At 47.2% G+C, this 23,003-nt stretch overlaps 1 protein-coding gene across 2 annotated transcripts in view; it reads right to left on the reverse strand.

The window, feature by feature from the left end:
* C4H11orf24 (chromosome 4 C11orf24 homolog) overlaps window positions 1–21,252 on the reverse strand; it is a 71,171-nt gene extending 49,919 nt beyond the window's left edge. Inside the window, exons 1-2 of one of the 2 annotated variants that reach the window (XM_034770365.1) lie at window positions 21,135–21,241; window positions 5,676–5,726 (exon numbers count right to left, since the gene is read on the reverse strand). The gene's annotated coding sequence lies outside the window, so the exon portion shown is untranslated. Of the gene's footprint in view, window positions 1–5,675; window positions 5,727–21,134 lie in introns of both variants that reach the window. The other variant, XM_034770364.1, reaches the window with a different exon arrangement.
* Between the last annotated feature and the right edge of the window lie 1,751 nt (window positions 21,253–23,003).

Here is a 23,003-nt window from a genome sequence, read left to right on the forward strand (position 1 = left end):
AGATTGTGGACAGTTACTCAGGTGACCGGACCCTGTCAAGTCTCCTTTTCTACCGGACTTTCTGGTTGAAAACCAGACACCTGGCAACCTCTAGGCAGGCCCTGTATGCCCTTGGAATGGCAGATGGATTCTGTGTCCCTGCCTCCGGCCCAGTGGCTCAGCTCCAGGGGGCTGTAGTAGTGTGGCAGACATGAAATGGTACACTGTATTTAGAGGGAAGATCTCACAGGCAGATGTCACTAATAATAAATGAAAAGACCTTCACTGAAAAAATTAAGTTCTATATGAAACTGTGGAGGAACTGAGGTATGTGTCATAGAAGGCATCACTTCTAGCTCTCGGTCAATGTACACTCAGCCACCTATAACAGCCTCCTCCTCGGTGCTAGGTATTTCTTGTAGGCTTCAGACAATTTACAGGAGCTCTGCACTTCAAGTGTCTGCATTGCGTTATTAAGTAACTGCTGGGGCAGAGCACACAACAGAATAAGTGCCCTGCAGCAAGGATTAGATGTTCACACCATGTTATTTATTATGACAACCGACTGAAAGGGAATTAAACCTGGAATACTGCTCAACAAATCCTTTGGCACCAATAGGTTGGAATAGAAAGCTGTTCCTTCCCACATCTTAACAACTGCAACATCAGACAATTTGTCACCAGTAAAACTGTTTGTAGCCCATTTGTCTAAGTCTTGGCTTTTTGTACATGCTGTATATTTGTATGCGCATTTCTCTCTTCTATTCACCTTCCTGGAGCCAAAAAATGGCTGAGCTACTCAACAACTGAGATGAGCCCCCATCCCTTTCCCATGCCCCAACAAGGCCTGTGCACCGCCTTCCTCCTCCCCTCCCTTCATCCCTGGGGCACACCTCCCCAAGGCAGTGATCTGAAGCACCAGATTGGCTGTATCTGGATCTCTGTACTCACTCTCTTGAATATCCCCTCCCACAGAATTGTGTAAGCTCCAAGCATTACTGCTTCCAGCTTCCATCTATCAAGCAACCAGCAGCTTTGGACATCATATGGTACTAGAGATCACCATCCTGATATTGCATGGGCATCCTCCTGCAACGCCAGACTATGCCCACCTAAATCTTAAAGGGGTAGCCCCTTTCCCACCAATTTCAATCAAACTTGAAGCCTGACCTCAAACTCATCTGAGCTCGAGAGCCTAATTTGAGACAAATTACAATGAATTCCCTTTATATACACCATCCAAACAGTGGAAGATGTGAACCAGCCAAGTGTACCAGATACAAGCAGCATGTGGTATTTTACAAAACCAATAAAGCAAACAGTTTGATTTTTTGTGTAAGTTGAAGATCCAGTTATTCCCCACATAGAAACACTGCTGTAATGAACATCAGCTACAGAGTTTAAAGTGTAAAAGTAGAAATTCTGGAGTTGACTGAATATTTCTCATTTAGAAACTTCTCTAATGAGAGATCTATACCTTAACTCTTAAAAATGAAATCAAGCTATACACACTTAGCTCTTTTAAATTGTTGCTCAGTTAGTTGTTCTAATTCAGCCATGCATGGGCAAAGGCTTTCATGCAGATCGCTTACATTGCCTTAATTTCAAGGCTTACGCCTACCATGCAAATCGTAATTAAATTTAACAATGCTCAGTCAGAGCTGCTGCTGACCAGCCAATATAGAGGCTGCTCATGTGGTTTTAAACAGAAAATAATGCAAAGGTGCCACTGAATGTAGCTCCCTCCATATTTGCATAGCGAAGGTAATGGTGTGTATATTTACATAAGTTTCAAGTGTGTCATGTGCACCTATTTCTGTGCCTAGTTGCCTGCACAGTACATGTGCATTCCTCTGCCAGGCTTCCACAAGCGCACACACAGACACACAGTGTTGCAAACACTGCCCTAAATAACTCTTTAGTGCTAGCTACACAGATGTACACGTGGAACTGCTTTTCTGGGAGCTGTGCTGAGAGGCTTCACTTTGGGATGCTTATCACATGCTAAACCGGGACCCAGCACCTAAAGGGACTTTTGGATGCATATTATGTTGGCTTCCTGCACAGATCCGTCCTGCGAAAATGCTGCTTGCCTCTCCTCTTTTGCTGTAAAAGTATGAGAAGCATGGTTTACTGCCAGTGGTCCTCAACCAGAGGTACGTGTACCCCTGGGGGTACAGAGGAGTCTTTTAGGGGGTACATCAACTCATCTAGATATTTGCCTAGTTTTACAACAGGCTACATAAAACACATTAGCAAAGTCAGTACAAACTGAAATTTCACACAGACAATGACTTGTTTATAGTGCCCTATATACACGATACACTAAATGTAAGTATAATACATCTCTACCCCGATATAACGCTGTCCTCGGGAGCCAAAAAAAACGTACCACGTTATAGGTGAAACCGCGCTATATCGAACTTGCTTTGATCCACTGGAGTGCGCAGCCCTGCTTCCCCGGAGCACTGCTTTACTGCATAGGAAAGTTAATTAACGGAGAGCTGAATGAACACCTTTAGTGAACACCTAGTAGGTTTCAAATTGCAGAGACCAGCTGTTTTCCAAGCATCTTCCAAAGTTAAACAATACATAAATATCTTGTAACCAAGTAGCTACTAGATTAAATAAAAAATGAATTTAATCAAAAAAGAAACGTTTTATCAACCAATTACATCTCACAGGAGAGAAAGTTTACAGAGAAAAAACTCAATTTCCAAAATACAGTCTTCATTAGGAATGGGCCCGTCTTGCCCTCACTGATGCAATAACACTAACGGCAGAAGCAATTCATTTCCTCTCCCAGTAATTGAAGTTTCCTTAAGCAGAGGCTTCTGACATAAATTTTTCTAACAAATAAACCAGTCTTACAAGCAAAAGGTATGAAATTTAAAAAAAGTTACATCCACATTTTCTCATGTGTTTCCTTTCTAAAGTCCTTCTGTAACTATTGCTTCCCCATGGACACAGAATTCAAAATTGCATCAATCCCTATGAATCCCAACGATAGCAAAGGTCCGAATACAGAACCTCATACACCAGTTGACCAAACACCACCCACTGCAAATAAAAAGTCTAAAATTTACTCCAAGGCCTTACCTCTTTCTGTCCCAGACCACTAAGTACTACACAGAGCAAATATCTGAATCAGACTGACCATCATGACAGCATTATACATATATTCAGATGCTGTCCTGACTCGGAACCTATACAAATAAAGATGGCACTGGGTGGGTTACAGTAGTTATTTGGATTTCTTGTCCCAAAAAGTTGTATGGTGTTGCTGTAGACAACTAAATATCTGCTTGTGATACATCACTGAAGTGGCTGCTTGTAAGTTGAAAGTGAAGCCATTTCCATGTGTGAAAAATACTTGGGGATCCTTCATGATGAAAGGTACTATATAATCCTAAAAGGACATTATAACCCAGCTGCATCACATCCATCACTGAAATGGAGCAATATACTGAGACACAGACCATCAAAGCATCAATATCAACAGACTGAGAAGATGAAATAGGTTTTGCACACTTCATGCAGGCAATAATCAGGATTAATTTACAAGAAGGACTTAAGGGGACCAAAAAAAAAAAAAAAAATAATTCAAGGATGGAGGGAGTCTGCTCCTTTAAAAGATGATCCCAGATTTTCGTAGAAGCGATTCAGCATGTTACCTAGATGGATGAGCAAGAAGTTATTTTGTTTTCGTTTTTTCAAGTTAATGATACCCCTGAATTCTGAAACAAAGCCCTGCTGGAGAGAGAGAATGAATGATTTTCCAGATAATACTCACAGATCCATATACTAATCTTTTAAGAAAAAAAAAGGTACCTGCTCAGAACAGAATGAAAAATATTCACACACCTGACACTCTTATGAGCCTTACTGAATAAGATTTTTTACCAAACAAATACAAAAATTAAACTTGCGTGTAATCGTTCAGAGCAAGTCGGTCTGAGTAACCTCAACAGCAACGCCCAACTAATTATACTAACAAAGTGGTACAGAAAGGTTCATAGATTTAAGGCCGGAAGGGACCATTTGATCACCTACGAATAAGCTTTCAACAGCTATCTCCAATGGAAGCAACAACCGATTGATTTTTCCCCTCCAGATATTCACTTGTGTAACTTTAGGGGAAATGGAAATATCTTCACTGATTAGTTATAAGATTTGGTTTCTTATTACATATAAGAAAAACAGATTATACATGTACTCACACTCCCATAGTCATGAACATAGCACAACTGTCATCTCCGCTTCTTGTGAATTTTAATTGTCTGCCTCCTTTTCTCAGAATTAGTCAGATAATAAAGTGTATTAAATAAGAGCTCAGTCCTGCAAAGGGATTTATCACATGGAAACATGTGCACAGACAGAATTCAAAGACTACTTTTTAATTATTAGCAACTACAACTAGGGCATCAAGCTTTTCAATATAAGCATGTATTAAGGTCATGCTTTCTAAGAACCTAAAGAGAAATATGTGGCTTCTCTGTTAAGCCAGGGTGCTAGACCCCTACATAAAGATTCAGAGAAATTACTATTAATCCATGCTGAGAGATGATTCTAGTAAATCCTGGTTGAATCTAAGATGATGCTAGAGCATTTCTTGAGGTAAAAAGACACTAGAAACTACAATAGAGAGGGCCCCTGACAGGAAAACCCTCCTGGGAAAGCCATGCTTGAAAGGAAAGATTAGACTGATGTTTCTATTCTATTATTTAAGCTACTAATAAAGCCTCGGCTCAGGAAGGGTTACAGCAAGTAAGTGTATGCATGACAGAGAGGAGCATATACTCTCTTCAGAGCAGTTCTTGCACCTTCTCACAAGGTGTTTCTAGCCCACTCCAGTTTGCATTCTTACACTGTCAAGACAGCAGCTTCCCATTGGTGTTAAGGTAATTATGAGAACAAAAATTTAATGAGAGAAAAAAAAAACTAATTTTCCTTTGCCATTAGATGTGATTATATCACCCAACTGCAGATCACATTCACAAAATTAGAGCAAAATATTATTTGTATTACAGTTGCAATTAGAGGCCCCAACCAAGATTGGGAGGGACCCCATTGCGCTAGGCGCTGCACATACCCATAAGACACAGTCTCTGCCACAAAGAGCTTATCTAAATAGACGAGACAGGATCCCCATTTTACAGATGGGGAACTGAGGCACAGGAAGTCAGTGTGTTTGTGGCAGAGGAGGGCATTAAAGCCAGGTCTCTCTCAAAATCCAGTTCAATGCCTACCTTCGATATGAAAGCACAGATCTAGCCAAAGGATCATTAAAGCAGTTTTAGAAACTTCTAGGAAAGACTGTTCTACTTTCCTTGTGTTTTTAATACCTAAAAAACACCCACTACGTTTAAATAGCATTCTGGGCTTGAGGCAAACTGAGAAGCTGGGATATAGTGCAAGCAGCTCAGATGAATGTCACAGGAGTCATTCTAATGGCTTCCTGGACTTGATGCACAGGCCCCCCCAAATTACTTCTCTGCAACCAGTATGCCTTTACTAACACTCATACAAAACTATTAATCCCCTCTCCTCCATTAGGGATGAATTTCAACCCAAACACCTATTCATGTGTGTGTACCCAGTTCCTGTTGGACTTCCCTCTCCCCTTGGACTTGTTCCACAGCAGTTCTGAGTGGGTCCAGATGGACTCAAAAATCCTTTTGATGGTGGAAACTCACAATGCATGCACTCCTAACTGCATTCTTGCTGGCAGGAGGAATTTATTGGGCCTGCAGTGGAAAACAAAGTAAACATGAGCTAGGATTCAGAAGAGCTACAGTTAAAATCTTTCAACATGTACAAGCACAGAATAAATCCTGAAAATAATACTTTGTACTTTTGTGGTGCTTACACTCGGACTATGAAAGCATTTTACAAAAAGAGAGGAGGTGGGGGAAAGTTTATCCTGTTATTCAAGTGAAAGGGATGGAGGCCAGGATTCAGCAAAGCACATGCTTAAATCCTACTGAATTAATGAGATGTCCTGGTCTACACACAGAAGTTGCACTGGTTTAACTTAAATCAATTTAAAACCAGATTTAGCTAGACCAGTGTTACCCCTGTTTGGACACAGTGGAAGCTAAACTGAGGTAAGCATCCACATAAGGATTTGCATCAGTCTAACAGTTATTTTTTATACCGAACTTACGCGTATAGGCAAACCCTAAAGCATGCACCCAAGTGTTCTGCTAAATGAGAGCATAAGTGATGCTCAAGGTCTGGCAGCAAGCCAGTGGCAAAATGAGGAATAGAACCCTATAGAGTGCAGACTCTCAAGTTCTGTTCTGTTCTGTTCCCCTGTGTGCTAACAGTCTCTGGGAATTTTCATGATTACTTTTCATATTACAGAAGCACCGAGAGGCCCAACTCAGAGATTGTAGCCCATTTGTGCTATGCACCATACAAACCACAAAAAGATGGCCCTGTGCCAAAAGCTTACCATTCATGTGTAACACAACGGACAGGTGGGGCACAAGGTAACAGTGGGACAATTATGATTAGCATAAGCAGTGGAGGTCATTAAGAAAGTTTGATGAACCTCTCTCTTTAGGAGGCAAACAAGAAGTCTGTGAGCATATGAACAAACAGATCACCCACTTTCCTCCAAATATGTTAGAACAGAGCTGGGATGAATTTTAGTTTTATGGGTGAATGGTGCTTGCAAAAAATCAAATGAAATTAAATGCAAAAGAAATATAAAATAAAGGTCTAGGTTGATTTAATTCTTCAAAACCTAGTACAGTAACTCCTCACTTAAAGTCGTCCCCGTTAACGTTGTTTCGTTAAGTTGCTGATCAACTAGAGAACATGCTCGTTTAAAGTTGCGCAATGCTCCCTTATAATGTTTGGCAGCCGCCTACTTTGTCCACTGCTTGCAAAAAGAGCAGCCTGTTGGAGCTAGCTCGTGGGGGCTTGGAACCAGGGTGGACTGGCGGCCCTCCTATCAGCTCCCCCCTCCCCTAAGTTCCCTGAGCAGCAGCCACCCAGCAGGCCGTTCAGCTGTCCCTTCCCACAGTGTTATGTGCTGCTCCTCCTCAACCAAGCTTCTTCATCATCATTGCTGTGTACAGTATTGAAGAGTGTGTGTGTGCGCGCGCACACACACACACACACACACACACAATCTTTTGTCAGGCAGAAAAAAATTCCCTGGAATCTAACTGCCACCCCCCCCCCCGCCCCAAATTTACATTAATTCATATGGGGAAATTAGATTCACTTAAAATCGTTTCGCTTAAAGTAGCATTTTTTCAGGAACATAACTACAACGTTAAGCGAGGAGTTACTGTAGTACCAAGTCTAAGCCTACCCAATACAGCCTTACTTAGCTGATCCCGCACACTGCGCCTGAGCTGCTACATAGGAGATGCAGTAATCTGAGGCTCCTCAAATTAAGGCTACAAGAGATGTACTTAGGCACAAGGGGACAAACACCACACACAGCTACAGCCTTGAATTTTGAAGATTAACTTGCTTTTCAGACAGGTAATCAGATCCAACCCATAACTAACTCCTTAACAAAATTCACAACACTGAACAGATGCAACTTGAAGATACACATGCACTGTGTGTCATGCTGCACATATGACCGAGACCATCTAGGAAGGTGCAACTTTGTTGTCCCTGGAGCGGAGATGAAGCTCTTTTTGTCTCCTTTGTGACAGTGGTATGCACTTGTAGAGGTGGTTTTTTTTTTTTTTTTTACGTAGTCAGATTGCAGCAGCCATTTTCGGCCACTGACCCTCAAATTTATTTCTTCCCATTTTTTTCTGCTGCCCAAGAACCCTGGCAAACTGTTTGGGCCAGGCAGGAAAGGATACTTTGGTATTGTTCTCTATTGCAATAGTCAGGAGCAATTGCAGTGCCTCTCTAATGCTTCTGCTCCTTAACCTCTTGGCTACGTAGGGTGGTAGTACAGGTAGGATATTTGAGAAAAATTTAAGTCCAGACAAGTTCAAAGAGGTGAAATGACTTGTCCTAGCTTCTTCAGCAAATGAATGGCAAACCTGCAATTAGAACTGTGGAGTTCCTGACCCTCAGTCCTCTGTTCATTCCTTCACACCATGTTGCCTTTCATGAACTATGCACAAGAGCGTACCAGGGACCCTCTCCTTTAAGCGTTCCCCCCCGACCCCCCAAAAAAAAATTTCTTGAGGGTTTCTAAAGAAAGAAGTCTAAGGCCTGGTCTACACTAGGCGTTTATGTCGAAGTTAGCGCCATTACATCGAATTAACCCTGCACCCGTCCACACTGCGATGCTATTTAGTTCGACATAGAGGTCTCTTTAATTCGACTTCTGTACTCCTCCCCGACGAGGGGAGTAGTGCTAAATTCGACATGGCCATGTCGAATTAGGCTAGGTGTGGATGGAAATCGACGCTAATAGCTCCGGGAGCTATCCCACAGTGCACCACTCTGTTGACGCTCTGGACAGCAGTACGAGCTCGGATGCTCTGACCAGCCACACAGGAAAAGCCCCGGGAAAATTTGAATTTGAATTCCTTTTCCTGTCTGGCCAGTTTGAATCTCATTTCCTGTCTGGACATCGTGGCGATCACAGCAGCACTGGCAACGATGCAGAGCTCTCCAGCAGTGATGGCCGTGCAGTCTGTGAATAGAAAGAGGGCCCCAGCATGGACTGATCGGGAAGTATTGGATCTCATCGCTGTGTGGGGCGATGAGTCCGTGCTTTCTGAGCTGCGCTCCAAGAAACGGAATGCAAAGATCTATGAGAAGATCTCAAAAGACATGTCAGAGAGAGGATACAGCCGGGATGCAACGCAGTGCCGCGTGAAAATCAAGGAGCTGAGACAAGGCTACCAGAAGACCAAAGAGGCAAACGGACGCTCCGGATCCCATCCCCAGACATCCCGTTTCTATGAGGCACTGCATTCCATCCTCGGTGCGGCCGCCACCACTACCCCACCACTGACCGTGGACTCTGAGGATGGGATATTGTCCACGGCCGGTTCCTCGGACATGTTAGCGGACGGGGAAGATGAGGAAGGAGATAAGGAGGACGAGGCAGTCGGCAGCGCTCACAACGCTGATTTCCCCGACAGCCAGGATCTCTTCATCACCCTTACAGAGATCCCCTACGAAGCGTCCCCAGCCGTTACCCCGGACACAGAATCTGGGGAAGGATCAGCCAGTAAGTGTTGTAAACATCTAAACATTTATTTTTAACAGAACAGGAATATTAACAATTAAAAGAATGGGTTGTTCATGATTACTTTGCCCTAGGCACTTAACGGTTCAGTCATGGGCAGTGCAAGTTTTGAAAAAAAATCTAGCAATGTCCGGTTTTCCGTGATTGTCCTGCCCAAGCCGCTCTACTGTTTAGTCCCTGCTACTGCAGCTAGAGTAAAATGCGGTCTATATGTGCAGGGATAGAGCAGTAATCCTCCCGGGACATCTCGATGAAGCTCTCCTGGAGGTAATTGGAAAGCCGTTGCATGAGGTTCCTGGGGAGAGCGGCCTTATTGGGTCCTCCGAAGTACGACACGTTGCCGCGCCACGAGACTATCAAGTACTCGGGAATCATTGCTCTGCACAGCAGGGCGGCATACGGCCCTGGTCTTTGGAGGCTTTCCCGGAGCATTCTCTCTCTCTCGCTGTCAGAGATCCTCATCAGGGTGATGTCGCCCATGGTGACCTGCTTTGAATTAGGTAGGGGAATGTTAGTGTTGGGACTGCTTGCTCGTTCCTTTACAGAACTGTAACCGCTGGTTTGCAGCCACGCGGTGGAGGCGGGAGAGGGGCTGCCGAAAGGGATCGTTCCTGGGGACAGCCGCGAGGGGGTGGGACAGGGGCAGAGTTCCCGCTTGCCGGATTGCTGGCAGCAGGTACTGACATTGCTTTAAATGTGAAATGAGGCCAGTGGTAATATAAAAGTTTTAAACTGCCACAAGTCTACGGCTTACCATGTCTGCCTGCAACAGAAATTCCGTTGTGCTGCCCCGCTTCTCAAATGTGCTGTGGAAGACCCCAGGCACTGAATGCGAAGGCCGAGAATTCGACCTTGTGCTGAGTGCGCATGTGATAGGTGCTGTGCATGGTCTTGTTCACAGAGAAAGACTATGTTCTTGGTTCACAACTACATTTATCTTTCTGAGGAATTCACTCCCTTTTTCCCATTCCCACAGCCACATCTGCGACTGTCTCACAACCTAGCCTGGCATCACACTCCCAGAGGCTAGCGAAGATTAGGCATAGGAAGAAGAGGACACGGGAGGACATGTTCTCTGAACTTATGGCCTGTTCCCAAGCCCAGGCAGCACAGCAGACCCAGTGGCGGGAGAAATTGACCCAAATGCAGCAAGCAAACATGGATCGGGAGGAGAGGTGGCGGCAGGAAGACCAGCAGGCGACTCAAACGCTGCTTGGACTACTGAGGGAGCAAACAGACACGCTCCGGCGCCTTGTGGATGTTCTGCAGGAACGGAGGCAGGGGACAGAGCCCCGCTGCAGTCCATCTCTAACCGCCCTCCCCCGCCACCAAGTCCCATACCCACCTCACCCAAAGTGCAAAGAAGGAGAGGCGGCAGAGTCCCTGCTAACTCTCACTCCACCCCTGCAGAGAGCTCTAGTAGCAGAAGGCTCTCATTCCCCAAAACTTGAAAAGTTCTTTCCTTCCCGCCTGACACAAGCCCCCGTCCAAGTTTCACCTCCCAGTTCCATGTGTAGTTGATAATAAAAAATACGTTCATGTTAACTACTGTTTCAATCATGTTCTTTTGGAGGAGGAGGGGAAAGGGGGTTGGTAATTGGACAGGACAGTCACCTTTGGCAGGGTACATAGGCGGGGGCAGGCACAGCAGCAGGGCACATACACAGTGCAGTGATGCAGTGACTAGTTACCCTGGTTAGTCTGGGAGGTTGTTTTCATGTTATGTGGTGGGGGGTGGGTTGCTCTGTGACTTTGTGGCGGGGGAGGGCAGTTACAGATCTTAAGCGGCAGTCCTTATGCAGGATCACAGAGCCATGCAGCAGGGGATCTGTAATCGTCCTCCCCCTGCCACAAAGTCACATAGCCCCCCCATACACACAGTCCCGATCAGGAGGGGTGACAGGCTCCGTTGAAACAACCATCCCACCGCAGCGGAGCCCGTCAATCCTTGAGTTTAGAAGCTTCATTCGCGTCACTACACTACACCCGCTCCGCACCACAGTCTGCGTCCCAGTTTTAAAAAATTCCCGCGAAAACAGTATTAAAAAAAACGGTGTGCATTAACAAAGTAGAACTATTTTTATTTCGAAACGTGTGTTGGAAGGGGGTGAAGGGGGTATGTAACTGGGTAGGATAGTCAACATTAACTGGGTAAAGAAACGGGGGCAGGTTCAGCTTCTCTGTACACAAACTTAAAAGTCACAGGTTACCCTGCTCACTCAGGAACTTTGCTTTCAAAGCCTCCCGGATGCACAGCGCTTCCCGCAGGTCTCTTCTAATCGCCCGGCTGTCTGGCTGAGCGTAATCAGCAGCCAGGCTATTTTCATCAACCTCCCACCCCGCCATAAAGGTCTCCCCCTTGCTCTCACAGAGATTGTGGAGCACACAGCAAGCTGCTATAACAATGGGGATATTGGTTTCGCTGAGATCACAGCGAGTCAGTAAGCTTCTCCATCTCCCCTTGAGACGTCCAAAAGCACACTCCACCACCATTCTGCACTTGCTCAGCCGGTAGTTGAAGAGTTCTTTTTCAGTGTCCAGGGCGCCAGTATAGGGCTTCATGAGCCAGGGCATTAGCGGGTAGGCTGGGTCCCCGAGGATGACTATAGGCATCTCCACATCCCCAACAGTTATTTTGTGGTCCGGGAAGTAAATACCTTGTTGCAGCCGTCTAAACAGACCAGAGTTCCTGAAAACACGAGCGTCATGAACCTTGCCCGGCCATCCCACGTAGATGTTGGTAAAACGTCCCCTGTGGTCCACCAGTGCTTGCAGCACCATGGAAAAATAGCCCTTTCGGTTAATGTACTGGGTGGCTTGGTGGTCCGGTGCCAGAATAGGGATGTGAGTTCCATCTATGGCCCCACCGCAGTTTGGGAATCCCATCGCTGCGAAGCCATCTATGATCGCCTCCACGTTTCCCAGGGTCACTACCTTTGGCAGCAGTACATCAACGATTGCCTTGGCTACTTGCATCACAACAACCCCCACGGTAGATTTGCCCACCCCGAACTGGTTCGCGACTGACCGGTAGCTGTCTGGCGTTGCAAGCTTCCAGAGGGCTATGGCCACTCGCTTCTGTACACTCAGTGCAGCTCGCAACCGGGTGTCATTGCGCTTCAGGGCAGGGGACAGCAACTCACAAAGTTCCAGGAAAGTTCCCTTCCGCATGCGAAAGTTTCGCAGCCACTGGGATTCATCCCAGACCTGCAGCACTATGCGGTCCCACCACTCAGTGCTTGTTTCCCGTGCCCAGAATCGCCGTTCCACGGCATCAACATGACCCATTGCCATCGTGATGTCCTCGGCGCTGGGTCCCCTGCTTTCTGAGAGGTCTGTGCTACTCTCAGACTTCAGGACATCACCGCGGTGCCGTAGCCTCCTCGCCTGACTTTTCTGCATCTGCCTCAGGGCAACCTGTATGATAAGCTGCGAGGCGTTGAGAGCGGCCACAACTGCAGCGATGGTCGCAGCGTGCTCCATGCTCGCAGTGCTGTGGCATCCGCGCTGTCAATGACTGGAAAAGTGCGCGAACTGATTTCCCGCCGGCGCTTTCAGGGAGGGAGGGCGGGAGTGATGGACGGATGACGACAGTTACCCAAAAGCACCCTCGACACATTTTGTTACCCAGAAGGCATTGCCGGCTACACCCAGAATTCCAATGGGCAGAGGGGACTGCGGGAACTGTGGGATAGCTGACCACAGTGCACTGCTTCGAATGTCGACGCTTTCACCGTTAGTGTGGACTCACAAAGTCGAATTACTGTCCTTAGTGTGGACACAGACGTTCGACTTTGCAATATCGATTCCAAAAATTCGATGCAAGTAAATTCGAACTACTCTCGTAGTGTAGACAAGGCCTAACATTCCAACACACTTAAACAGCTTTAAATTACCGAGAGACCACCTCACCCAGCACTGAAATGCAGCCACTGCTGAAGCTGAAGCAGCCATTGCTTAACAGCACACATCAACAAACCAAGAAGAAATAGAGAATACAGTGTCCAACTGAAATTGCAGGGAGAATATTAATGTATCAATGACACTGCCACAAATCAGTCTAGTATCAGCAATATGTCGGCCCCATCTTCTGGGGCAAAGATAATCTGATTTTAGATGCACAGCCAACAATGCTTCCAATAGTATGGACACTATTGTGGAGGCAGCAAAGTTTCTCTGTTCATTTGGATTCTGGTTTATACCCAAGAATGACTAGAGGAAAGCAAACTTTCTAGGGCTAAGTACACAGTAATGGATGACAACATCATAAAGGTCAATAGTTGAGTGCAACATCTCCATGAATGGAGCCTATGGCACATTGCATGAATGAACAAGGAAGCCAGGCAAAAAGAAGTTAGCAGAAACATAACATTTGAGTAAGGAGAGAAGAGTGAGGGAAAGTTTAGGAAGCCAAAATATTGACACTAGGTAAGGCTGAGATCCATTTCCCCTGATTGTGACTCCTACCCCCATTAAGTTTTCAGGAAAAGAGTCTTTCTGCCTAAAATGTATTAGGGTTATTCTTAGACCAGGGAGAATTTGAAGGGAAATCCAAGATGATCTGCACAGGTCATCTTGACTTATGTGAGCTGGGGAGAGGATGGAGGGGAACTCTGTTATTTCAACATTTTCCCAAGACATTATTAAGGTTTACAATACATATCCATTAACTCAGAATGACATTGTCAGGTAGGCTGCAGGTATAAGAAAACTAACATTTGAAAGTGAAGACAAACAAAAAAGGCTCCACAAAGAACCATAACTCTGCCCTGTAATGCTGCTTAGCCTCAGCTTGTCCAACCCAGGTACGCTCCTGGCAGCCCCTGCAATAGTATCCGAGGACAACTAAAGAGCTAGTGCTCACATAATGCTTTACAGACCTTAACAAGTCTTCATTACACTCTCAAGAAACAGCTAAATATTAGCCCCAAAATGTCCAAGGGCCCGCAGCAAGTCACTGAGAGAACCATCATTAGAACTCAGAACTTCCTGTTTCCCAGACCTGTTTTAACTTGCATGATGTACTTAGTAAATGCGGTCTTCTACAGGCACCTATCAAAGACTAGAACCTACAGTAAATTTCACACAAGAAGCAGTCTCTGTTGTGTGCCTGGAGACATAATCATGCAAGATATTCCCTAGCACAGTGGTTTTCAAACTTGTTTTCTGGGGACTATCATTGATGTCCACGACCCAATTGAGCTGGGGGATGAGGGGTTCAGCGTGTGGGAGGGAGCTCTGGACTGGGGTGTTGGGCTAGGGTCAGGGCTCTGGGCTGGGGGTGCAGGCTCTGGGCTGAAGCCAGAGATGAGGGATTTGGGGTGCAGGAAGGGGTTCAAGGTTTGAAGGTGCTCAGGGCTGGGGCAGGTGCTGGGATTTACCTTCAGCAGCTCCCAGTCAGCGGCACAGCCAGGGTGCAGAGAGAGGCTTCCCTCTTGTCCTGGCACCATGGACCGTGCTGTGCCCTGGAAGGACCCACTACTGGCCACTTCCGGGGCGCAGTGTGGTGTTGGAACAGGTAGGCACTAGCCTGCCTTAGTTGGGCAGCACTGCCGACGGGACTTTTAATGTCCCGGTCAGTGGTGCTGACCAGAGCAACCCAGTGCTGACGTGCCATGACCCCGTACTGGGTCACAACCCGAACTTTGAAAAATGCTGAGTTAAGAGATTCAGTGAAGTTGTCAGAGTGAAATCCACAGCAAAGAAATCTCGCTGCATGATGTTATATGTAAAAGCTTTGAAAATTGCTTTGCTCTTCTACTACGTGTCTAGCAGAGTCCTGTAGCTTTTTCTTCCTGGCATGTACAGGGTCCAATTAAACCCATTGAAAGCTTTAATTCAGAGAAGCAATGATAAAGAGGTAGGTGAAGAAAAAGCCAACTTAACATTATGCAAGACACCCTTCCAGTAACTCTTAGGCCTTGTCTACACTGCAGTTTTCAGGTTGTCGATATAATAATACTCCTCTCGCCAATTTAACTCTCCTGCTACACTGCCATAATAAAGCCACCTTGACAAGTGGCATACAGCTTTTTGCAACAAAGTTAGAGTGACTCAGTGTCAGTGTAGACACCGTGCTTGTTTATGTCACCCTACATGGCCTCCAGGAGGTGTCCCACAATGCTCATCATGACCGGTCTGGTAAGCAGTTTTTACTCCGCTGCCCTGCAGCCAGGTACACAGACATGTACCCGTCCCCCTTTAAAGCCCAGGAATTGCTGGAACTGTGGGGAGAGGAAGCTGCGCAGTCGCAGCTCCAATCCAGCCATAGGAACTTTGACATCTACTAGCAGGTTGCTCGTGGCATGGATGAGAAGGGACACAAAAGGGACACACAGCAGAACCATGCTAAGATAAAGGACCATCCTTGGTAGCAACCCCACCTCCAACACCAAGAGCCCTATGGATACATCAGGGGGACTGGATGCAGCAGCGAGAGGAGTTAACTCTGAGGATGAAGTGGCAGATGAGGAGGTCAAGTTGGAGGAGGATGTGGGACAGACGACAGGCTCATCTGGTGGTGTGGTCAGTCAGGACCTCTTTTTGACTCCGGAGCAGTCTAGCTAGCCCCGCCAGTCCAGCTCCGGAGTGCCCGAAGCAGGAGAGGGGAGCTCCAGTAAGTACTCATTTTAATTTGACAGCGCACAAATACATGAGGTAGAGGTATCCTTTATTTTGTTACATGGTGCACATGGGAGAAGGGAACAAAATTAACAACACTGGATACTGTTTGCATCCTCCTGTGCAGCTATGCAGTAGGGACCCTGCGGAAAAGTTTGTTAATGCACACACAGATCTCCTGGAAATCCTCCATAGAGATCTCTAGGAAACTTTCCTGCAGATACTCTGCAATTCTCTGCCGAAGGCTCCTTGGCAAAGCTGCTTTGTTCCCCCACTGTAGAAAACTTTGGGGTTAAAATCAGCAATTTCTTCTTGAGGAACCAAGGCACCACACAGGTGAGCAGCATAGGGACCCAGTCTGAAGCCACACACATGCATGAGATGCACTACTGCATCTTCGGTTACCCTCAGTAGTGTGATTTCAGCTTCAATCGTCCTTGCCTGTGGAAAATGGTGACAGTATTCAGAATGGTGTCCCCAGGTTCTTATACAGATCCTTTGTCCCTCTGAAGCCACACAGACCCTTTGTCCCATCTGGCACCCTCACCGCCAGGCTGGATTCACCATGTGTAGTACTCTGGCAGTGCTGCATGCTTGCCAAGGGAAAGTGAGAAAGATGTGTATGTAACTTATGATTCAAGACTATAAATGCACGCACAATATTGACTTTTTTTTGCGCTTCTGCAGATGTGCCTTTGAGAGCCAGCTCCTATACACCAGCAGAGAACCTCTCTCAGATAAGGAGGTGAATGAGGAATAAGGACGACATGATTGCAGTAATTTCTGAAACATTAGATCAGGCCGATAGCAAGCACAGAGCATGGAGAGAGACAAGAAACAAGAAACTATAAACAGATAGCCAGGAGAGGAGTCAGGGTCAGTAGAAGATAATAAAGCTCATGGGGGACCAAACAGAGATGCTGGAGGTCCCTGATTGCGCTAGATGTTTGCTCGACTTCCCCTGCAGCCCATACAGAACTGCCTTCCTTGCCTGCCCCAAACTCTCCACACACATTTCTCTCACGTTAACAGCATTTTGCAGTACTCCTTGCTCTCCACCCCTAGGGATATTTTCCATAATGACCACGGGACTTACACGCAGCTGTGAGAGCCTCACTTCAGAGTGCTGCTCACTGTCATGTCCCTTGTAAGAAATGTTAATCTGTGTATTGCTGGTTTAATAAAAAGTGAATCTTACCAAGACAGTGATTCTTGATTTGTGACCGACACAGGGTGGTTTCAACAGAAATTCAGACATAGTGGCAACTGGCACATCTGCAGACTACAATTAACGCTCAAAACAGGAATCATTGCAGGGGTCATTCAAGGTGGTAAGTAAACAATGCCTCAATTCATTACAGAAAGACATTACTGGGGCTCCTTGTCAAAATGCTGCTTCAAAGCCTCCCTGATCCAAATAGCCTCTCATTGAGCCACTCCAATAGCCCTAGTGTCTGGCTACTCAAAATCAGATGCCCGGCAATCCACCTCAACACTCCACCCCAGGGAAACTTTTCTCCCTTGGCTTCACAAATGTTATGCAGAGCACAGCAGGTTGCTACGACCATGGGAATATTTTACTCACTGTGGTCTAATCTGCCAAAAAGGCACCGCCAGCAGCCCTTTCATTTGCCAAATACACATTTTACCATCATTCTGCACCTGCTGAGCCTGTTGAAATGCCCCTTGCTGCTGTCAAGGTTTCTGGTGTAGGGCTTTGTGAGCCATTCAAGTAAAGGGTAGGCTGGGCTCCCAGGATCACTATGGGCATTTCAACATCCCCTATTGGAATCTTCTTGTCTGGGAAGAAAGACCCTGCATGCAGCTTTCTATACAGGCCAGCGTTCCTGAAGATGCATGCACCATGCACCTTCCCATACCACCCTGCGTTGAGGTCAGTGAAACGATCCCGGTGATCGACCAGTGCCTGCAATACCACAGAAAAGTAGCACTTTCTGTTTATATATTCCATCACGAGATGGTCTGGGACTAAAATTGGGATGTGTGTGCCATCTATCGCCCCGATGCAGTTAGGGAATCCAATAGCCACAAAGCCATCCACTATTTCCTGCACATTGCCCAGACTCACAGTCCTTCATCACAGGAAGGGATTAATGGCCCTGCACACTTGCATCACCGCAACTCGCACAGTGGACTTTCCAACTCCAAACTGATTCATAACTGACCAGTAGCAGTCTGGAGTTGCCACCTTCCACACAGCAATCGCAACTCACTTTTCCACCATTAGGGGAGCTCTCATTTTGCAGGGTTGGGACAAGCTCCGCACACAGTTCAAAGAAGGTGGCTTCATGCATCCAAAAGTTCTGCGGTCACTGCTCGTCCACCCATACCTGCATCTCAATCCTATCTCACCACTCGGTGCTTGTTTCCTGGGCCCAATATCAACAGTCCACCGTGTGTAGCTGCTCCATGAATACCAACATCAATCTTGAATTGTTTCTTTCCATGGCACACAGCAGGGCAGGCAGCATGGATTCCTGTTCAGATTTGCAGCTCATGAAATACTGCAGGATTAGCCACGTTGTGTTCATAACGCTTCTCACAAGACTGGCGAGCACTGCAGGGTCCATGCTTTCAGGCAGAAATGGCGAGCACAAAGTTTACAGGGGCAGTTGAAAAATAGTGCAAAAATGCAGTCAAAAGCCCTTGGAATTATGGGACAGAGAAAACTGCATCATGGGGGCAGTGATCCCACCTCCATGATGCACTGTGATCCATTCCCAGAATTCTTAGCAGGAGAAGGTGGCAATTTATAGCTACCCATGGTGCACTGCTCCCTCTGTTGGTGCTAGGGCACCAACTGTGGACATGGTCTGCCAACACATGAAGTGTTGTGTGAACATGCCCAAGCGATGTAATTACAGCAGTTTATGATCGCTGACAAACTAAATCTACTTAACTCTGTAGTGCAGACATGACCTTCATGAACTTGATATTAAGCTTTTTGCAATATTTTTGTCTGCATGCCAGGGATTCTTACATAAAAGTTTGTTAAGCCACTGGTAGAAGCGATCTGCTAAAGGCACTTGTTGTTGGCTATGTTTTCAGGTACTCTTCTAGTGGGAAGGTAGTCAGAGTGTGTACTACAGGTGACAGGCACATTTATTTGGGAGGATAGGACTTGGGAGCCCAGTAGGCTGGATTTGGCTTAAAAGATATCCATTACTCATCTGGTGGTCCTCATTACGGACTAGCTTTGCATGAAGTTTAAAGCCCCAAAGCAACAAAGATTTGGGGCTTTAAACACCGCTTAACTTTATAAGTATGTGTAGTCCCACTAGTTTCAACATGAAAACTCACTCAGAAAATTAAGCACGTGCTCAAGTCTGTGCAGAAATAGGGCCTAAAATTCTAAAGTTCAGACAATTTGAGGAAATACAAAAATTGAAACACTGTCTACAAGTCATTCAAAATGGAACTAAAAAAAAGAAAGAATTTTCTTTAGATCTTCTCCCCCCACCCAAAAAAAGCGAAAATTTCGTTCTAAAAAGAAAGCTTCTGTGAATCTTCTATGTAAGTGAAAGCAGAGTGTTAGAAAATAATTTAAGTTGCAGTCTTAACTATAGAGTTCACAATCTGGTACTGGTAGGAGGAAACATTTACATTGTTCTGAGACCCTTACACCTTGTGGTTTAATTGCCTAGACACTGGAGTTGGTTAATGGACCTCTGACCACACCACCTACCAAATAATCAGTTTAAAATTAGTTTTGTTTTAAAAATCAGCTGAATAAAATCACCCCATCCTCAAAGGATAAAGGTCAGAATCCTACTGTCAGAACTGGGCAATACACGCTGCTTGGATAGTAAGCAAAGCCCTAATCAAAAACTGAAGGGCAAACCATTTTCACAGGATTCACATGCTGACATAAGACAAGCTTAACAGAATTTGCAAGCTATACTAACTATCCATTTCACACAAATTTATTCTTAGGTAGAGGAAGTGCTAGCTCATTGGGGTTCCTAAGCATGAATATTTTCACACACACATTATATATATACATATACACACACACCAAAACCACATACTAAAAAAAGCAAATAGTGGGCCCCAAGCAATTACTCCGTCTGATTATGTCTAGCGCCGGCACTGCTCTTGGGCCTGGTCTTTGCCCATTTTCTAGTTGTCAAGTGTCCATAGTCACTAAGGCTCAGCAGCAGTGGAACTTCTGGTGAATGTGCTCTAAGCCAGGAGTTGGCAAACTTCAGCACGCAGCCCATCAAGGCGGGCTGCGAGACATTTTGTTTACATGGGCTGTGCCTGCGCACAGCCCACCGCGGCTCCCAGTGGCCACGGTTCGCTGTTCCTGCCCAATGGGAGCTGCGGGGGCTGGGGCCGGTGTGTACTTGCAGACATAAACAAAATGTCTTGCGGCCCACAAGCAGGTTACTCTGTTGGGCCACCATGCCGAAGGTTGCCAACCCCTGCTCTAAGGTGACTGGAAAGAGCTCTCCCCTTAGCTTAATTATTCTACCTCCCACAAGAGATGGTATCAGCTCTTCTGCCGACATAGTACTGTCTACAGCGGCACTTAGCTCAATATATCTGTAGGTGTGAATAAGCCACACCCCTGAGCAACATAAATTATACCAATGTAAATTCTAGTGTAGACAAGGAGTAAGCCCCCATATTAAGTGACAATCTTCAGTCTCAAGAAAGAGGGCCAAGGAATCAGTGAGCTTAGACCCTGAACTACCCACCTACTCCTAGACGTTGTATTTCTAGTTCAGTGCCCAGGCACACACTTGGACCCGGTCCCTGTGGAGGTACAGGGATAGCTGCTCAGACACTACCCCTGCAGCACCTGTGCTTGTGGGATAGAGAACTTCGGTCTCCGGACCACCTTTACCCAGCACTAGGTCCTGTCTACTGCCCTCCAGGGCCAGGCTGGTGGCCTGGCGTTGCTTGGCCAGGACACGCATCTGAAGCAATGCGCCGTGGGGAGAAGACACAGCCGCCGGCGACAGGTAGCTTCACACGCAGCGCGAACTCCGCCCCGTGCCAAAGCAGGGAGCAGTGGTGCAAAGCCCGGGCACGCCCTCGCAGAGCCGGGGACAGGCGGCTCCTACATGGAGCGGGCTAAGCCAGGGGGCACGAAACGCCTCGCCCTCCAAACCCGCCGCTCAGCGCCCGCCTTGGCTCCGGCCCGCTGGGGCAGGGGGCACCCAGCGCGGAGACACGGAGCGGCCCCCGCCTCAGGGCGCAGAACTCCCCCTTCCCCCGACCCGGGAGCAGCGCACCCGGCCCTGGAGGAGTATGCCCCCCCCGGCTCGGTGCCTAGCCGCATAGGGCTCCCCACCTCTCCCGCGGCACAGGACGCACTTACCTGGCCAGAGGCAGCCGCGTGCCCGGCCCCCGCTCCGACTCCAGCGCAGCTGCCTGGGGACGTGGAACTAGAATTGAAGAATCCTGCGCGGCGCCGGCCCCGCCACATGCCTCTGCCAGGCCCCGCCCCCTGCGCGGCGCCGAGCCGGCCCCGCCACATGCCTCTGCCAGGCCCCGCCCCCTGCGCGGCGCCGAGCCGGCCCCGCCACATGCCTCTGCCAGGCCCCGCCCCCTGCGCGGCGCCGAGCCGGCCCCGCCGCCTCCAGCCCTTGGCCACGCCCCTACTCCAGTCCCCCTGCCACGGCCCTGCCCAGCCCATACTTTAGCCCCGCCTCTTCCCCGCCGCGCGCAGCTTCCCTGTCAGAAGTTACGTTCCTGAGAAGGCGGGGCTGCGCGCGGCTGGGAAGCGGATGCTTGTTGCGGCGCAGACAACAGCGATAGCGGGGGTGGGGGGAAGAGACAGGGGATGTGGTGGGGCGATTACCCCTGCGGTGTGAGCCTGAGTACCCCCCTCCCCCGGCATCCCGGTGGTTCCACCCGTCCCTCTGGCATCGCCCACTCTGCTCGCTCTCAGGGGGGGACTGGGTGAATCCTCTAGGGGGCTCCCCAAAGGCCTGCGGGGAGGATGCCCATGACATCCGGCTCTGCCCTGCTGGCCGCTCCAGCCACTGAGGCCCAGGGATCCCGAGGCTGGGCACTGGCAGCTGGCAGCGCAGGGGTCGGGGGTGGACACCTCCCTGCCTTAGCCCCCAGGAGCCTCGCAGCCAAAACTTTGCTTTCCAGGGTCTGAACCAGCTGCCCTGGAGCCTCTTTATCTGCCCCAGAGGCCGAAGGACTGAGTGGACCTTGGTGACATTTGAACCCAGGCTTCGAGGAGGTTGGGTACAGCGCAGCTCCCGCTTCTCCTGTTACATCCTTAGTCTAGCTAGGGATTTGTGGCAGAATGGGCAAAACACTGTACTATTAAAAATATACACAGTTATTCCCAAAGGGCACTAAATCTAATTCAGTCCTGGCATCAGTACCCACAACTCCCATTGGTTTCAGTCAGAGCTTAACCTGCTTAGTCTGTGGCTCACAACTCTTTTGGGATTGTTCGTGTTGGTTTAATTAATAATTTTATAGCAAAATATCACCACCTCTCAGATTCCACTGCAAGAATTTTCACCTTAGGCACAAGTGACCTGTACTCATGTATTGGCATAGCAACTCTCAGTTTATTCCCCTCCAGCAGCAAGACCAGAGAGAAAACTCACTATCTGTCCAGGTCACCCTTCCACTGGAGGCAGTGGAAACTGAAGGTTTAAGGAGCTACAGCCCATAAGGCCTGCTCCTGTGCTGTCATACAGAATCTAGCTCTCCTTCATACTTACAATTCTTTACGGAAAACCTTTGATCTCTCTGCTAATGAATTATCTGTGTATTCCAATACTTATAAAGCAATTTCCCCACCATTTTTCTGAAGGAATGAGAATATACAGAAGTAATTGATGTTTTCTGCAGAATCAAAACAATTAAAAACTAATTTCATCACACTTTTCATCTTTTGAGCTACTAATTAGATTTTCTGTGTTCACAAAAGGCAGTCACAAATGATGTTTTTATTATGTGTAAGGCACCCAAAGTGTGCATTGCATATTACAAAATATATTGCTCTTAGAGTTCAAGTTAGGATACACTGGACAATTTGGAGACAAGAAGATGTAGTCATACAAACGTATTTCATTTCTCCTTGTGTTTCTGAATTTCTCTAAATAGTTAGTAAGAGCTATTAAAGCTTATTAACTCCAATGCCCACCACCTCCTCAAGGTATTGCTTCCTGTGATTCCAGTCTAATACTAATATAAAATGCTAGCAAAATTTTAAGTG

The sequence above is a fragment of the Trachemys scripta genome, chromosome 4 (genome assembly GCF_013100865.1).
Source record: "Trachemys scripta elegans isolate TJP31775 chromosome 4, CAS_Tse_1.0, whole genome shotgun sequence".
Lineage (NCBI taxonomy): Eukaryota > Metazoa > Chordata > Testudines > Emydidae > Trachemys > Trachemys scripta.